The 16,246-nt window shown below is 41.1% G+C and overlaps 1 protein-coding gene across 2 annotated transcripts in view; it reads right to left on the bottom strand.

The window, feature by feature from the left end:
- Positions 1-14,776, bottom strand: part of PTK2 (protein tyrosine kinase 2) — a 226,579-nt gene extending 211,803 nt beyond the window's left edge. The window contains exon 1 of one of the 2 annotated variants that reach the window (XM_030011674.2): positions 14,561-14,776. The gene's annotated coding sequence lies outside the window, so the exon portion shown is untranslated. Of the gene's footprint in view, positions 1-13,625; positions 13,642-14,560 lie in introns of those variants that run through there. The other variant, XM_030011675.2, reaches the window with a different exon arrangement.
- Positions 14,777-16,246: the final 1,470 nt, after the last annotated feature.

Here is a 16,246-nt window from a genome sequence, read left to right as displayed (position 1 = left end):
CAAAAGATTTCCACAAGAGAAGAGAACCTGATGAGATAAAGTAACACAAAAAAGTTAAAGAAGAAACTGTGTAAAATTTTTTAAGTGTTCATCTAAGCTATAATAAACTGAAAAAATAAGGAAACCAAAATACTTAAATTTCTACATGAAAGCCACAGAAATGAGGCACAGACACTCACCTGAAACACACATCCATACCATGAGGAAAAATATCACTTGAGTACTTGAACTGCTTTTATGGTGGCATGTAAGAGGACTGGCACTGCCTTGAAATACTAATTTTAAAGTTAATACAGAATCCGTTAAGTCAGCCGGCTGTCCCATTATCTCTACCAGACTGAGCGGCAAACAGCTTTCTCCAGAATCATGTCTGCTCTGAATATTTTTATGGAATTAGTCATGATTTGGGACAATTTGTGAACATACCAACAATTAAGACAATGTGAATGACATCATAAGTCCTTCAGGAAAAGGGAAATTGCTCATGAGACTGCTTCTCAAACTGAAAAACCCATGCAGTTATTGATTTTAATTAAAGATGTTTTCTGATATGGCAAAAGCTACTTTTAATTTCCAAGGCCAACCGTAGTGACCTTTCCACACTCTGGGAAGTTACGTCAATAGCACCCTTAAAGCATTTTGTTAAAATAATGGTGTGTGTGATATCATGGGACTTACATGCAACATCAAATATGCACCAAACAGAAACACTAGAAAAATATTATTTTAATTGCTTAGGCATCAATAATGCAAACACTTACAAGCATGTTAAATTTTCCACACAAGTTACCCCACTGATTTTCAATAGAACTACCCATGTGTGTAAAAGTCAGTGTACAAATGCATGCTAGTGTGATTTGATGTTGGATGGCAACCCTCGAGCACAAATAAAGGGCCTCTTTTCGTCATTAGCTGCTAAGAGAGTAATGCAGTCAGAGATGATGCAAACACAGGATCATTTCATCTCCCTTACACTAACAGCCGTTTCCAGGCATACCTTCCCAAGATTTGTTTTCGCAGGTTACTTACTGATTGACTTCATTTGTCAATTACTTAGGAAGCAAATGGTGACAAGAACTCTCCTATGCTCAACTCAAGTTTGACCAGTTGTAACACTTCTTAAAACATCAATTAGTCTTGTTCTAATAGGGATAAATGCTGAAAGCTTCTACAGTGGTCAAAAGGAGATTAAACATAAAAAGTGGTTTGGGTTAAACGAAGTATTGTGCTTTTATTTCAACTTTTTTTTTAAAAAAAAAAGTATATCTCTTACAGAATGGTTTCTTTAAAGTAAAAGAAAAACCCAAATATATCTGCTAAAAAAAAAAAAAAGGAATTTTTCACAGCTTTTGAAATTTCTCTACCTTTCTCCACAAGGGTATGGTTTTCAGTAAACTGACAATATTTAAATGTTAAGTTTAACATTTTTTGTAGTGGAAAACTATTACTTTTTAGACTTTTTCCAAACTGGCTGTAAGTCACCCATTTGGTCCAGTTTTATTTGTTTCCTATCTTTCTTTTTTTTTTTTTTTTTACTCAGTTTTATCTATCATGGTCTTACCTTATTTTCCTCTTTTAAAAAAACCACACATAATCCTACCTGTTTTTCAATTAAAACAGAGCATCTTACTTGTAGATCTAAACCTCCATATAGACTGTCTGAAATTTTAAGTTTTGTCTTCCAGTATCATTCCATTCCCTCTCCAGCGTGACTTCTTCACCAAGCATACAACTGAAGACATAAGCCAATTACTAGTATCCAAGAATAAAAATCTTAAAATATCTTCTAGGCATAGAGCTTGTTCCTCAGCTACCTTATGTTTTCAGCTACCTTTAAAGCTCTTTGATCAAGTTCTTCAAATTTGTCCTCTTTGCTCTTATCACTCCTTTAATTTACTCTTCACAAATTCGTCTCTTCCTAACCCTCTCCCAGATCTTCCACTCCATTTCAATACAGCAATTCATCATCTCAAGCCTTACAAAGCTGAAGATGGACCACTAAAGATCAATGTTACTTGCTTCACTTCCTTCTTCTACCTCTGATGCGCAGCAGCAAAGCAAATAAACAATTCAGTGCAATGCAGCATTTTTATCCTTAGAAAGCATTTAACGTGATCAGATCTGGTCTCTAATGATGCCCCTTTGGCACTACAGTAAGTCACAGTAAAACTCCACTAAAGATCACGGTAGACAGGAAAGACTTCAAGAGCTCTGTCAGTGCAGGGCAAGAACAGTAACAGCAATTTCTGGACACAAGTAATATTTTCTTTAGCAGAGATGAGACATAATTATAATGAAGTTATCTGCAATGTTATCGTTCCTGCTAGTTGTACACGTAGGCTTTTAGATACTCTCCTATATCTTGCGTAAACAACTGTATATACACAGCTCCTCTACATCTCAAGCAAGGAGGGTAATGGACCTGCCTGGAGCACTTTCAGCAGTAGCACCAAGAAGAAACCTATGCAGAAGAATAGTACAACACAGCCCCAAGTACAGTTACTGAATTCTAGACTGACTCAAAAGCACTATTTGCACAGACACAATACTGTAAAGATTTACTAGTCTTGAAACCCTTAGTGTTTTGGGATAATTGGCATACAAGCACTAACTTGATCTTAACATTGCTTAGGGGCTTGGACACCAGAAGAATGTATTCCATAAAGCAGAATTTGGAACAGACTCATTGGACCCAAACATAGACCATAAGCATGTCACCACAAAACATACCCATATGGCCACAGTCAGCCCCACCACCAGTAGTTCTACAGGACTTTTAACCAGAATGTTTTAACTTAACTGGGGGAAGAAGGGCAAACTTCAGCAAGATCTCAATTCCATATCATATTAAAAACACACAAAAAATAAAGGAGTTGATACTTACTACCACCACCCATTCGTAAGCACCATCACACAAAATCTGCTATAAAGACAAAGGTTTAACAACATAGAACACAAGTTCAACATAACACTTAAAACTGCTGTAACACAGACTCAGTCCAAAAAACTATCGTATTTCAAGTGACAGCTGTGCATTAAGTACTCGCATTATATGCACATGGGCACCAGTTCCCCCCTCCCCATTTCATTTTGACTATGCTTCAAATCCTCTCTCAAGACTCACTGCTTTCATCTTGCCTTTCTAAAACTGATCTCGACTCAGCAACCCACAAGGTCTTGCCTTATTTTACTACTTCTATCAACTTCAAGACTAAGGTATTAAAGCAAGTGCGCTTTATTTTCACAACTTGCTGCAGTCCCCACCCTTCCCGTACTTCCACTCCATGATCTCTTGCTTGGTATAATATGACCAATGTTCCTACTCCCACTTGAGAATACCGTAGTTCAAGATCTATTTCAACAGAAATAACAAAGGCTTTTTAAAGAAAGAACTTGAATGCAATCCCCATTTATCTCCAAAAAGCCACATAAATACATTATAGAACTCCAAAATTTGTTTCCCAGGAAGGGAAGCTCCTGTGTTCAATACTCTTCTCAGATTATGAAACAGTTTAAAGGTTTTGTTTGCCTTTAAGAGAAGAAAAAGCTGATTCAGTTGTAAAACGAAGCCAATGATACACACTCCTGTCTTTAAGAATTCCCTCTCGTCTTTTGATGAAAAGAGAGCAAGGCATAAAACTAGCTTTTGAAAGCACTGAAACAGCATGAGACAAGCAGTACTGCCATCACACAAAGAAACTCTCCCCCTTCTACTAAGGCTGAATAAGCAGGGGCTTGTAACCTATGACACAACTGAACTTTCACTTCATTTAAATCCCCATCTGAGAATTAATCATCTGTGCTGCACACCATCTTCTTCTAAAGGTGCCTAGTCTCCAAAAGAAATACACCTGGTTGTTTATTGATTTCATGTAGGTAACAAATTTCCATCCACAAGAGGATGATATCCAGAGTACTAAAGCTCGCTTTCTTACAAAAATGAAACACTGACACGAGCTCTAGGCAGAAGATGGAACAGAAGTGTATTTGGCATTATATTTTCTGCTTCTGTTTGGGTTTTTTTTTTTTACTCTATTCTTCGCCTAAGTTTTACAGGGGCTCTGACTATGGTATTTTTGTTTCCGTCCACAACCCAAGAAATACAAGTAATAATCTAATATTCACAAAGCATTCAAGAAGAGATAAGAGTCAGAATAACAATGCTATCCTCCTCCTTGAAGGAGATCCGCCACCCCACCGCCCACCGGCCAAAATCACATAATTTACAAAGACAACACTAAACAAGAAATCCACATAAATCTGAAATTATTAGATTGTCCTGATAATGAAGATTCAGTATGTAGTCTGACTAGGTGCTTTTATAACTGATTAAACAGAACTTAATACAAATGACAAGAAAGATGCTTCCTCTTGCCTCCATACCACACAGGGTTGTTTTTTTTTAAAATGACTTTTACTTCCCCAAACCATAACAAACAGCTTACAAGTTTATACACATTGCACAGATGTACACTCTTAGCTTCACCTTTCAGTTTAAAGGCTCCCTGAACTCAGATGTAGCACTAAAGTGTTAATTCCAGCACCTTCTGCCTCTAAATTTTAACAGTGTTTAAAAAGCTATCAGATCAATGAATTTATTCTTTACTTTCATAAGGAATGTCTCAAATGCAGGGTGCGTCATTAATACTAGTTTCCAGCAGAGGCTGTACTGAGTACAGACAGCCATGCATACCACATTTTGTCTCCATACACATTTTCACTAAAGATTACCTAATTCTGTTTCCCAATCTCAGTAGTGACTTACTCCTTCCATGACAAAATGCTGAGAAACATTTTGACTTGCTTTAGAACAGACTGAGTTACAATTAAGAGGAAGCCTATTGATGCAACATCAAAATACAAGCTATCACATTAATGAGTGAAAGGTAGACATAAAGTATAGATTCACCAGAAGTTCCTATTAATCTGAAAGCAAAGCTCAGTTTATTAATATGTAATAAAATATAGTCATTAATTAAAGGGCAATACCAAAAGGAATTAAAAAAAGTCATCCTCTAAGGCCACCTTATTAACTTGCTTGCACAGTTTAGAAGTCTTGCATGTTTTCTTCCATGAAATTTGTAAGTACATGACAAAATGGCAACTAAGCTAATTGTTTTAATATCAGTAACCAGTTTATAATTCTGTTTTTCAAGCCATATCTAGGTAACATCTGCACCAATAGAAAAGCATGACAGTTTCACTTATGAAAAAGATCTTCTCTCCATGACCTTTACAGCCATAACTGAGAACAGCATTCCACAATGAAAATACAAGATGCTTTGCCTGCAACAGATTTACATCAAAGCTCCACAGTCTCAGGCAATAGCTAAAAAGGTAACAGAGAGGACTTGCTTACAAGAGCTCAGAGAAAATTATCAGTTGCTGGGGTTGCTGTCAACTACCTTTTGACTATTGGCATAAACCTGAAAATAATAACCCCACATTCTTTACCTGTTAGCATCACTAAAATCAGTGCTGGATAGGACTCAAGAGGTCATCTTGTCAATCTGCCACTCCTGAGGTAGGGATAAACAGCACTTCCTCTCTGACAGATGCCTAATTTGTTCTTAAAGATGGTCAGTGACAAGAATCCCTCCCTAATCTATTCCAATGGTTTGTTATTCTTAGAATTACAAGTCTTCCTCCCCAAGTAACCAACCCAAGTCTTCAGACCTATTATTTAAGTCAACTATTTCTCATTTTAGTCCCCATATGCCTTTATCTTCTTCATTCTTGTAGTAGCCCAATGCATGTGACTAACTTAAGACTACAAGGAGATAAAAAGTTAACATCTGAATTTGTTCAATTCTTGTGTGTCATAGTCTTCAGGCATCTTCTGCTACTGAAAGCATCCAAAAGAGAGGAAAACCCTTTCTCAATGTACAGTGCCCAAAACTGAACACAGCATTCTAACTAAATCTTACCAGTACTGAATTCAGTAAAAAATTGCTCCAAGTTTTTCCCCCCTTGCTACACCACAGTAGAGCATTTCTTTTTCTGCACCTGCAGAACAAGATTAAACACAAAGTGAGCACCAATCAATCCATAACCTGCACATCCCAGCTTACTCAGCTCTTGTAGAACTTGCAAAGTATGTTTTGAGCAGGCATTTCAACAACAAAATGCAAAATGCACTAAACACAGAGTAGGAAGAGAGGCTGTAGAGTTGAGATGCACCAGAACAAGTACAGAAAACAGCCAGCTTTGTGATTTATACAAACTAAAGTAAAAATGACAAGATAATTAATAAACCAACTGGAATCTAGAAGCCTTTAGGATATAGTGCTTAAGCTTGAAATAGAAAGTGAGAACTGATAAAAATTAAAAATTACTTCTTTAGCCATTAATTAACAGTGTTCCCATAATGGTACTGTTAACACAAGAGTAAGAACAGGAACTGTAATTTGCAACATTTGCAAAGAGCTTCACTGCAAGCAAGACCCTTACATGTCAGAAGTGTGTAAAGGTCTCCTGGGTGAAGGTTGGCAATGGAAAACTAGTTAAAAATGTAACAAAATTAAACAGTCTTCAATACAATTAAAAATGGGACTTAGAGATTAAAACCCTCCGAGTTGTGGCTCATCACTTGGGATGTGCATTTTTACATACATATTATCAACCAGCTTTTTTTCCCCTACTCATAAAATAAAATGCAAGTGCATTTTATTTAGTAAATGCAAATGCAGTTCTGAGTCAGGCATCATGAAAGGTTAACAAGTACACTGACAAACATGAATTAATTGCAATGGCTATACCAAGGTTCATTCCAAGCAGTCAGATGGCACCTTAAATGAATAACTTCCATCCAACATCATAGTTTCTACTTTTCTTGAAGGGTACTTCAAACCCCTCTACAGAAAGCACTTCAGAATTGCCATGTGTTTATGTGCCAGTGGACAAAGCCTGAGCAAAGCACTGTCCTTATTTTAAAGGGGAATAAACAACAGCCCAGCAGTTAAATTAGTTCAGCCATCAAAAGGAAAAAAATAAGCCACAGAAGAGGTAGAAAAAATTCTTGCCTCTCGACTTTCAATTCTGCGGTTGCATCAGTGTTTCCTATCTCTTTCCACCACTGGTTAACAAAAGCAGTGGTATCAGACACGAGAGGTCCTAGGCACTGGCAAAAATACAATAATACCTTCATCAAGTTCTGGAACTGCTGGGGAAAGGGTGAAGAAAGGGAGATAAGGACCAATACACAACTAAAGAAGTATGAAGTTTAACTCTTTACAAAGAGTTAGTTCAAACAACTGAACTATGAAGGTAACTGTTACACATTACTTTTGTGTGCTGCTGCCTAGACTGGAAAATCAATTACGAAGAAGTATCTCTACCTTTAAACAGCTTCCACTACAGAAGAGCATCAGTAAAGCAGCAAAGGGGATGAAGGAGAAGACTGCTAAAACCTGAAGTATAAGCAGGCATAAAAGAACTACAAGACCATTCAGCCACCAGCAAAAGGACTTTCTGCTTGAAGAAAAGTGTATTAGAAATAGCGGGGGGGGGGGGGGTAAACAGCTCAGTTAACTAACCAAAAATAAAAAGGAACTGTACTCTTTTAAACACTAACTTTATTTTTCTCCTTTCTTTCAACCTTTACTTGAAAAAAGTGGGCAACAAAAACTCCAGTATTCTAAACCAGAACATAAGACAATTTTTCCCTCAACGGACAGAAAGATTGCAACTACCTAGTCCAAAAAAGGAAATCAAGAACAGATACCTATGTGAAAATAAGAAAATGGCAGTAGATTTTATGCTTTCACGCTATCTTCATAGACAAAGAATTTAAAAGATTGCCTAAAATCAGTAAGAGGAAATTCTCTTTTAAAGATCACAGAATTTCTGAATCTCAATGCTACAGAGTATTACTGAGGACAAACTTGCCTCAGCATTCACACTGAACATAAAACCTACAACAGAAGGATGAAACAGGTATTGATTGGTATAAATCTCCACCACCACGGGGTATAACTCAGACATTGGGATTTGTAAGTCTCTTACTAGTACCTTCAGTAGCAGTAATCTTGAAGGCAATGCTAGGAAATTAAGTATCAAATGTTGATGGACCAGAGACCTTACTGGCTATTGTACATCCCATGGATTATATCAGCAAACACTCCTTGCAGCGTTAAGAAAGGCCTGGGAAAAAAAGCTAGGTACATGGTTAAAGAGGTGCATTCAGACCTGCAAAATATATCATTTAGCTCATTCTGAGCTTCTGCTAAACTAGACTTCTGCTATCCCCTTGCAATCAAATTATTTGCTATCCCAGCAGCAAGAAAACAGGAAAGAGTAGCAGCTCCTCCTTCCCATATTAAAAAAAAAAAATAATAATAAAAAAAAAAAAATCAGCTGCTGCTTCGAATCCTTCCCAGGAACTTCAATGGACTGAAGAAAAAATTATCTTTGCCTTCCAAAGATACTTTATAGCCTCAGATGGTCTGCTCCCTCTCCCCTCCCCCAAAACAAAATAAAACAAAAGCAGGAATTGCACATTTTCATGTGTGGGTAAACAATGAAAAACCCGAAGCATGGCAGCAGGAAACAGGAGTAGTTAGCAGTCAGTAGAGCCCTCTGACCTCTTTCTTACTGTCCCGAACAGTAAGAACAGTTTCAGCTCTACCACTACAATCTCTGCAAAGGCAATGAGAAGTGCCTCATTTAAGGACTCTTGTCCTTACAGTCCTACACTGTCTAAATGCTTCTAAATCTATTGTTCATCAACATACCTAGAACGATAGCAGTGGCAAAGAATATGTAATCTCCCATTACTGTCTCCAGGACAACTAATACACAAGTTTTGCTTATACGCTTTTGGTCAAAAGGAAGTAAATTTGTCCAGGGTCTTAAAACCAGTTAAATTACAGTGCCATGGGCAGGGAAAGGGTCAAGATTAATCTTAAAGATTAAGCTCTAAACTGACCTACATTATACTCTATGATAAAGTTGGAACCCTGCAGCAAAATGAAACCGACTTGAGTGCTTGTCAGTTCCCCTTCCCAGAAAAAAAAAAAAAAAAAAAAAAAAAAAAAAAGGAAAAAGAAAAAAAAGAAAAAAAAAAAAGAAGAAAAAAATTAGTAATTCAAGTAATTCTTCAATGCAATAGGAAGCTAACAGAAACTGCTTGAACTTTTTCTGTATGCCCTTTCCACACTGAACACGATAAAAAACAGGCAGAGGACCAATGCAGAGAGTTAGAAGGCAGAAAAAAAGTCTTGAAGTCATAGGGGACAAAGGAAATCCAATACAGGAGAGTTCTACCAGTTCAGCCGTGGACTGCTGCAGATCTGAAGAAAATTTAGATGTACCCACAATTAACACTGATGCAAGCGAATTATCAGATGTTCTCTAACAAAGCCTGTTGCCTTCAGCTTCTGTAATTTACCTCTTCCATTCTGATTTTTACTTGACAAAAATTGCATTCAAACCTTGTAAACTGGATTTCAGAAACTCTTCTCCAACTTCTTCCTAATCTACGAATCACTGACAACCGCTAGTGATCTGCATCTCCAGATTTCAAGTACTGTCAGAGCAGAGAGCATTCAGTTTCTGTGGTTCTCCTGCCATCTCTGAAACTATTTTTTTTTCATATACGTGATTCCCTGTGTCAACACCCTCCAACAACACATCCTTCTGACGTAGCTTTCAAAACATTCCCTTGCAAATTTTAGTAGTTCATACACCTTTCAGCACAACACACCTGGGTAATCACAACTGTCTCTCTTCTGTCTGCTTTAATACAAATAGAGAAAAATCAGATCAAGCCATCCGAAGTTTTTTGTGCTTTTGCTGGTTTGATTTATTGGGGGGGGGGGGGGGGCAGTTGGGTTTGGGGTTTTTTTAATCATTTTCTATTCATGAAGACCTAACACTCAAAGTCCCCTCAGCTGCAAGACTTGCATCCCAGTGTCAGGAACACTAAATGCTGAGCCAGCAACAAACTCCTACCTTAGTAAGCTTATGTGATAGAAAGAACACAAAGTTACAAAGGAATGGGAAAGGGAAAATAAAAATTTAAGCCTACAACACAAAATCTGCAGGTTTTTAAACTGTTCAATCCTTAAATAGCCACTTCCTTCAACAGTTCATCTGATTAGCCATCAACCACTGCCTGAACATGGAGAGCAGGACTTGAAAAACAAGAGCTTTTAGAAAGATCTACTTGATTATCTCCACAGAAGTTCTTCCTCTCCTACACCAAAAAGACTACTTAAAACCAGATATCTATCTGGATATCACGTTTTCCATTTAATTTCTCATTCTTTCAATTTCATGTCTTTCTAACAGACACAATAAACCACATTCATTGAACACAGTGGTACAACACACAGGACTTCCGAGGTTCCTAAGGGCCAGTCATATACAAATGAAGAGACTCACTGGAAATTGCTAACAATTTACAAACTCTAATCTTGCATTAAAATGCATTAAGTTCTAGGGTTTTTTTCAAACACTTAAAAAAATGAGAGACAACTTCTAGTACAAAATAACTATCCTGTAGAAGTTACCATTCAGGGAGACAAGAATCACTGTAGTTCAGGTCCTAAATAAGTACATTCAAATTAGAGTTTTAGAGTGTTCCTAAACCATTTCTGCTAGCATTCCATACAAGAGCTCAAAGTGATACAGTAAGGATTTGTTTGTTGCATTTTTAAAAATCCTGACCTCTAATTAAAACCTTTTCAAGAAATTAAATCAATATATCCATGTTTTCATATTCCTCAGCAATGGTACTTGAAACACAAGATGAAAGGAAAAACAGATTTAGTCTGGAAACCACATCTGATGGAGCTAAATATCAGTCACACACCTGAGTGTTCATTGACAGCTGTCTGAAATGAGGACTCAAAAGCTTACTGGTAAGAAACAGCTAAAACCCATGTCTTCACTGCTAGCATCCCAGAGTGGTAGTTGTAACACAAGAAAAAAAAAGATCTTGGGTATGAATTCTAGCATAAGAGTGTCCTTTTTTAAATACCTTCTACCAATTGAAATTTGTCCAGAACGTGAGAATACAGAGGCACTTTATGCAGTAATTTACATCAAATGTAAAGCTACAAACGTTCAATTTAAGACAAAAAAATCATGCAAGACTAAAAACAGACAAGATTTGAATGTACAGATTTTACAGCAAAATTACAACCTACTTACAGTTACCAATATTCTGCAAAACATGACTATTGTTTAAACACCAGTGCATGTAGCTGTCAAAAACCTGTAGGTGAATACACATACAAATATTTAAGAACAACCAGCAACACAATGTACTTCAAAACTGCGCTTTGAGAACACAGAAAGTTCTCTGTCAGACTGAAAAAGATTCTTCCACAAATCTTAAAGAGATACAAAAGGAATGGGAATAGCCTGTATTGTTACTATTAATGTTATATCATCCAAAAGACCATATTGCTACACATGGCAATGCTTACCAGGGGATGAAAAAAAAGATCATTTTGTTATACAAATGGCAAGAAATAACTTCTTGTTTCTTGAGTAACCCTCTCACTGAAAAAAAACCACCACATTTATAGATGCATTAAAATATAGAAGACAATCTCCTAAACCACCAAAGCCACCTGGTTTACTACTTAATCTCCAAAAAGCACTCCTGCTTTTCTCTCCTCCTATCATCCCCCCAAATATCTATTAGCTTGGTGGAATTTACAAAACCAAGATTCCCCCATTCAACTATTAGTCATCATGTGGTAAACCATTATATTTAAAAAAAAAAAAAACAAAAACCTTTCTACAATATGTAACATACTTTGAAGCACAGTTAGATCACTAGATATCTAGATGTTGAAACAATTTTTAAAGCTATTTCAGCAAATTACACATTCAAGACACAAGAGTGCCATTCTAAGAATAGTCATTTCTGGATTAAGTACTCCAATACACTGGTAGTTGATTGCTATGTCAACTACACATACTTAGTACTTTTAATAATACCTAAGGCTGAGGCCAAATAAAGCTTAAAGCTTTTGACAAATAAGTACTATGGCATCTTCCTTTTATGTGTATGTTTTAACCTTCCCGCAAAATAAAAGATCAACCAACACAAACATCAATCCAAGCCATGTTCTACAAAAACTGGATTTAAGACATAATCGCCCAAAAGACAAATTAATTTCAGAACAGTTTTTCTCTTGTTGAATAGCCTGTAGAGTTTACAGTCCTGTGAGAGAAAATGTTTCCCAGCAACTAGCGTCTCCTCCCTCCTTTGGGGTTGTTTTTTTGTTTCTTTTGTTAACAGTACCTCAGATTTTAGGTCCGTTAAATTTATTGCATAGGCTCCAATCTCAAAAGTACACATACACATTCTTTACAGAATCTCAGCCATAAACCTTGCTTTAAGAAATCCAAAGGCTGTGGCCCCCATCCGCAAATCACACCATTCGGGCAAAGATGTTCCAACAAAGATACAAGGTAGGATAACAGCCTGATTTCAGAGGTAACAAAAACCGAGCCAGGTGGTGTGAAAGGAAGTGGTGGAATTTTAGACATGGACAACATCAGTAAGATAACAAGCTGTTCCAAATAACTATGTAACATTTAATATTTTCTGGCCCCGATCCAGTTATGCTCTTGACCTTACTCAGATTTAATAAAATCAGAGATGATAAAGGCAGATTAGCTTTGAGGAATGTGGGACTTTTCCAATTAACACAGGAAAAAAAAAAAAAAAGATACTAAACAACCGAAGGCCAAAAGGAGTCTGAATTTTTAAGGGACACTGCAATACCACTTCACTTTTAAGCTAACATTTACATTAAATACTTCAATATGAATCCCCAAGTGTTTCTCCTTTCAAATGAACTTTTTGTTCAACACATTTACTACAGCACTGCTATTATCCTACTCAAACTGCCAAAAACTGAGCTGCAAGCTGACGCTGCAAGAGTGCTAGGGCCTACAGGATACACTCTGCTTTCAGAGCACTTCAATAAGACTGACTGCAAGTCAACTAACATAGAAACAATATAGTGAACAGTCTTTCAGCCAGAAAAAAAAAAAAAAACAAAACCACCACCACACCACGGAAATCAAAGAGAAAGACTACCCCTTGTTCCAAAAAATCATCATCTGAGTAAAAGAGGTTTGAAAAGAGAATGGATGTGAAAATTAGCAATATACAGCATACGCTTCAAAATTAGTCCCAGGGATTTGAGGAGAAAGATACTCTGTTACAGCTGCAGAAGTACAATTCTCACCATACTCCAAAATCGGGGTTACAACCGAAAAAAGAATATCAAATTTCTTCAAGAAGTGCAAAGGCTCCTCTATCTAATCCAACTTCTGTGGCGCCAGCCGGGTCGATCAAAAGCCACCCTGAGGAACACTTGCTCCCCCTTCCCCGCTACAGATTTAGGAGGTTAACCCCGGGTTAAAACGTGTATGTGACCAAAGAGCTGCCCCTGCTTCCCCCTGGATTACACGATCACACAATCCCACTCTCCAGCAAGCGCAGTAACAGAACCAACAGCAACAACAAAAAAAAAAAAAAACACACCCAAAACCCAAAACCAAACCCCCCAAAAACCCCAACACGCACAGAAAGAAGAAACCTCAACCACTTCCCCCGCCCTCCCACCCAGGCTCTAAGAGGCAAACCACAGATTTACCCGCACGCCTGGAAAGAGGAAGGGGCAAAGCCAGGCAGCCCGGCTCCGGCAGCGAGGGGGACACCTCCTCCTCCTCCTCCTCCTCCCTTCCCTTTCCCTTTGTTTACTTTACGGACCGTCCCGCTCCGCCTCGCCGAGCCGCCGGCACCTCACCGCCTCCCGCCACATCCGGTGGGACCGGACCGGCGCGGCCGCCCCGGCCCCAGGGAGCAGAGAGGGGCCGGCCGCCGGCCGAGCCTCCCGGGCGGGCAGGGCGGAGGGGGCGGCCGGCTTCTCCCCGGGATGGCGGAGGGGGAAGGGGCAGGCGGTGCACCAGATGACCTCTCCCCGCAGCCTTCTCTTCTCCCACTCCCTTCCCATCCCGCCCGTCCCCCGCAACGAGGCTCGGAGAGGAAGCGGCTCTTGCCCGGACCCCCAACCCCCCGTACCCGCCTTCTCCCTCGGCCGGCCGGAGCCCTTCGCTCGCATCCCGGCCGCGGGCTGCCCTCAGCCGTGGGAGGCTTCCCCCCCCCCCCCCCCCCCGGGCGCGGGCACCCACGGCGTGCGGTACGTGTGTGCGTGTACGTGTGAACACACGCGTGCCCCGTGCGGGGGGGGGGTGGCGCGGCGTGTCTCCTGTGCCCCCTCCTCACTGTCCGAGGCAGCCCCTCCCGAGGGATACAGAAGAAACGGGCGGCTCTTCCCCTGAGGAGACGGGGCCGCCGAGCCGGGGGCGGGAGACACACCACACACGGAAGGAAAAGCCGCTGCCCCCACACACACCTTTCCATCACACACACACACACACCCCCCCCCCATTACGTAAGTTAGTGCCGTTGGGGCCGCTGCACCTCACTCCGCCTGTCGTCGTCCCGTCGTCCCCGTCCCCCCCCAGCCCCTTCCGTCCCCTCCTCCTCCTCCTCTCCTCAGGCAGCCCCCTCGCCGCCAGCACTCACCGCGCTGCGGGGCAGCCGCCTCCGGCCGGCCAGTCCCCGGCGGGCGGAGGGGTCCGCGGCGAGCTGAGGCGAGGAGAGGAGATAGCAGCGGACTTGTCCCGCGATGCGCCGGCTGCAGAGGCCGCCCGCCCGCTGCCCCGCTGTAGGTGGGTCTGCGCGGCGGCGCGGGCAGCTGCCTGCCTGCCTGCCTACCCGCCCCGGCCACTCCAGGCCGCTCCCCCGCCCTCCCGGCGCGCTGCACCATGGGATGCGTGGCTGCCCTCTCCCTCCCTCCCTCCCTCCCCGTCTGGTTCGCTCCCCACACTAACATGGCTGCGGGGGATGGAAGGGGGGGGTCAGGCTGCCGCCCCTCAAACCGGGGATGGAGGGGGGGGGGGGAGCCGCCCCGTCCCGCCTGCGCAGGCGCGGTGTGCGGGCCTCAGGTGGCGCGAGCCGCTGGTCCCCGCCGCCTCGCAATCCTGTCAGGGGCGGCCGCGGCGATGGCGCCGGGGAGCGTCCCGTCTTTTCGCCGGCCTGAAGGGCTCTTCCCTCCCTCCTTCCCCGAGGCAACGCGGATCCTGAAGGGCCGGTGGAGAAGGAGGGGGTTAGATCGGGAAGAGAGGGTGTTTAACCCCTTGTCTCCGCTCCGCTTTTCAGAAGTGGCTCTCCAGCTCGCGTCCTCGGTGTCTCCCTGTTCGGCTGTGACCCGGCGTCCCAGCTGCCTGGAGGCGTGAAAACGCCTCAGACAAACTCGCTCTGTGGCCTTTTCTGGGACCTCTGGCCTTGCTTCATTTCCACGGTGGCACCGGTTGGCACGATTGTTCTCTTGTTTCAAGACCGGGATGTTCTCTTTCAAGCAAATCCTTGCATGTTTACTTATACGTGACCACAGTGCTTGCCAGTCACTGAGTATAGTTAATAACATAAGTCTGAAACAGTCATTTTAAAAGTCCCTATTAATCTGTCACTTAACCTCTAGTGGCGGTTGAACTCAGTTCTTGCTGAGCTCGAGCAACTCACGAACCTCCACCTCTGGAAGTTGGCAGTGTCTCTGGAAACTGAAAGTAGGATGCGTTTCGCTTTGGTTTAGGTGCAATGCAGTTGATGGAGGACTAATCAATATAGTCAATGGCATTTGGAATGTGATTCATCTGATCAAACATGGGTAGTTTACTTTCGGGTAAGACAAATCACACCCTTGAACTTATTATCTATGTTTATTAGTTTTCCAAGCACTGTAAGGAAACACACGGGAGACATGATAAACTAGTAGGCACCTAGATTGTAAATACAGTTTTTCAGGTCAATCCCACCTAAAATGTCCCAAGCCCCTACAGGAGCCAATCCATCAGGTAAGCTCTGAACATGATACAAATGCATTGAGCACCATATCAAAATAAGTCCTAGAAACACTCTTTTAAACAGCAGTACAGTATTCCTATTCATCTTTTATCGAAATGCTTGGCCATTAGAGGAGAGAGTCCTTTAACCAGCAGGCTGTAGGCTATACAGGATAGCAAATACTCTCTATCCTTTCTATTAAAGCTGGACCACTATGCAGAAATGAAGGAAGGAAGGAAGGAAGAATGATTTCAGTTATTTTATAATTATTGGTCTTGGGATCACTATTGATGCTCTTGCCAGAAAAGGCAGAAATGTGCTAATTAAAATTACTGATGACAGAAAGTTGGGAGACATCAATAAAGA

The sequence above is a fragment of the Aquila chrysaetos genome, chromosome 4, assembly GCF_900496995.4.
Source record: "Aquila chrysaetos chrysaetos chromosome 4, bAquChr1.4, whole genome shotgun sequence".
Classification (NCBI taxonomy): domain Eukaryota; kingdom Metazoa; phylum Chordata; class Aves; order Accipitriformes; family Accipitridae; genus Aquila; species Aquila chrysaetos.
The sequence above is the reverse complement of the archived record's forward strand: the minus strand, read 5'-3'. Positions and strand labels throughout refer to the sequence as shown.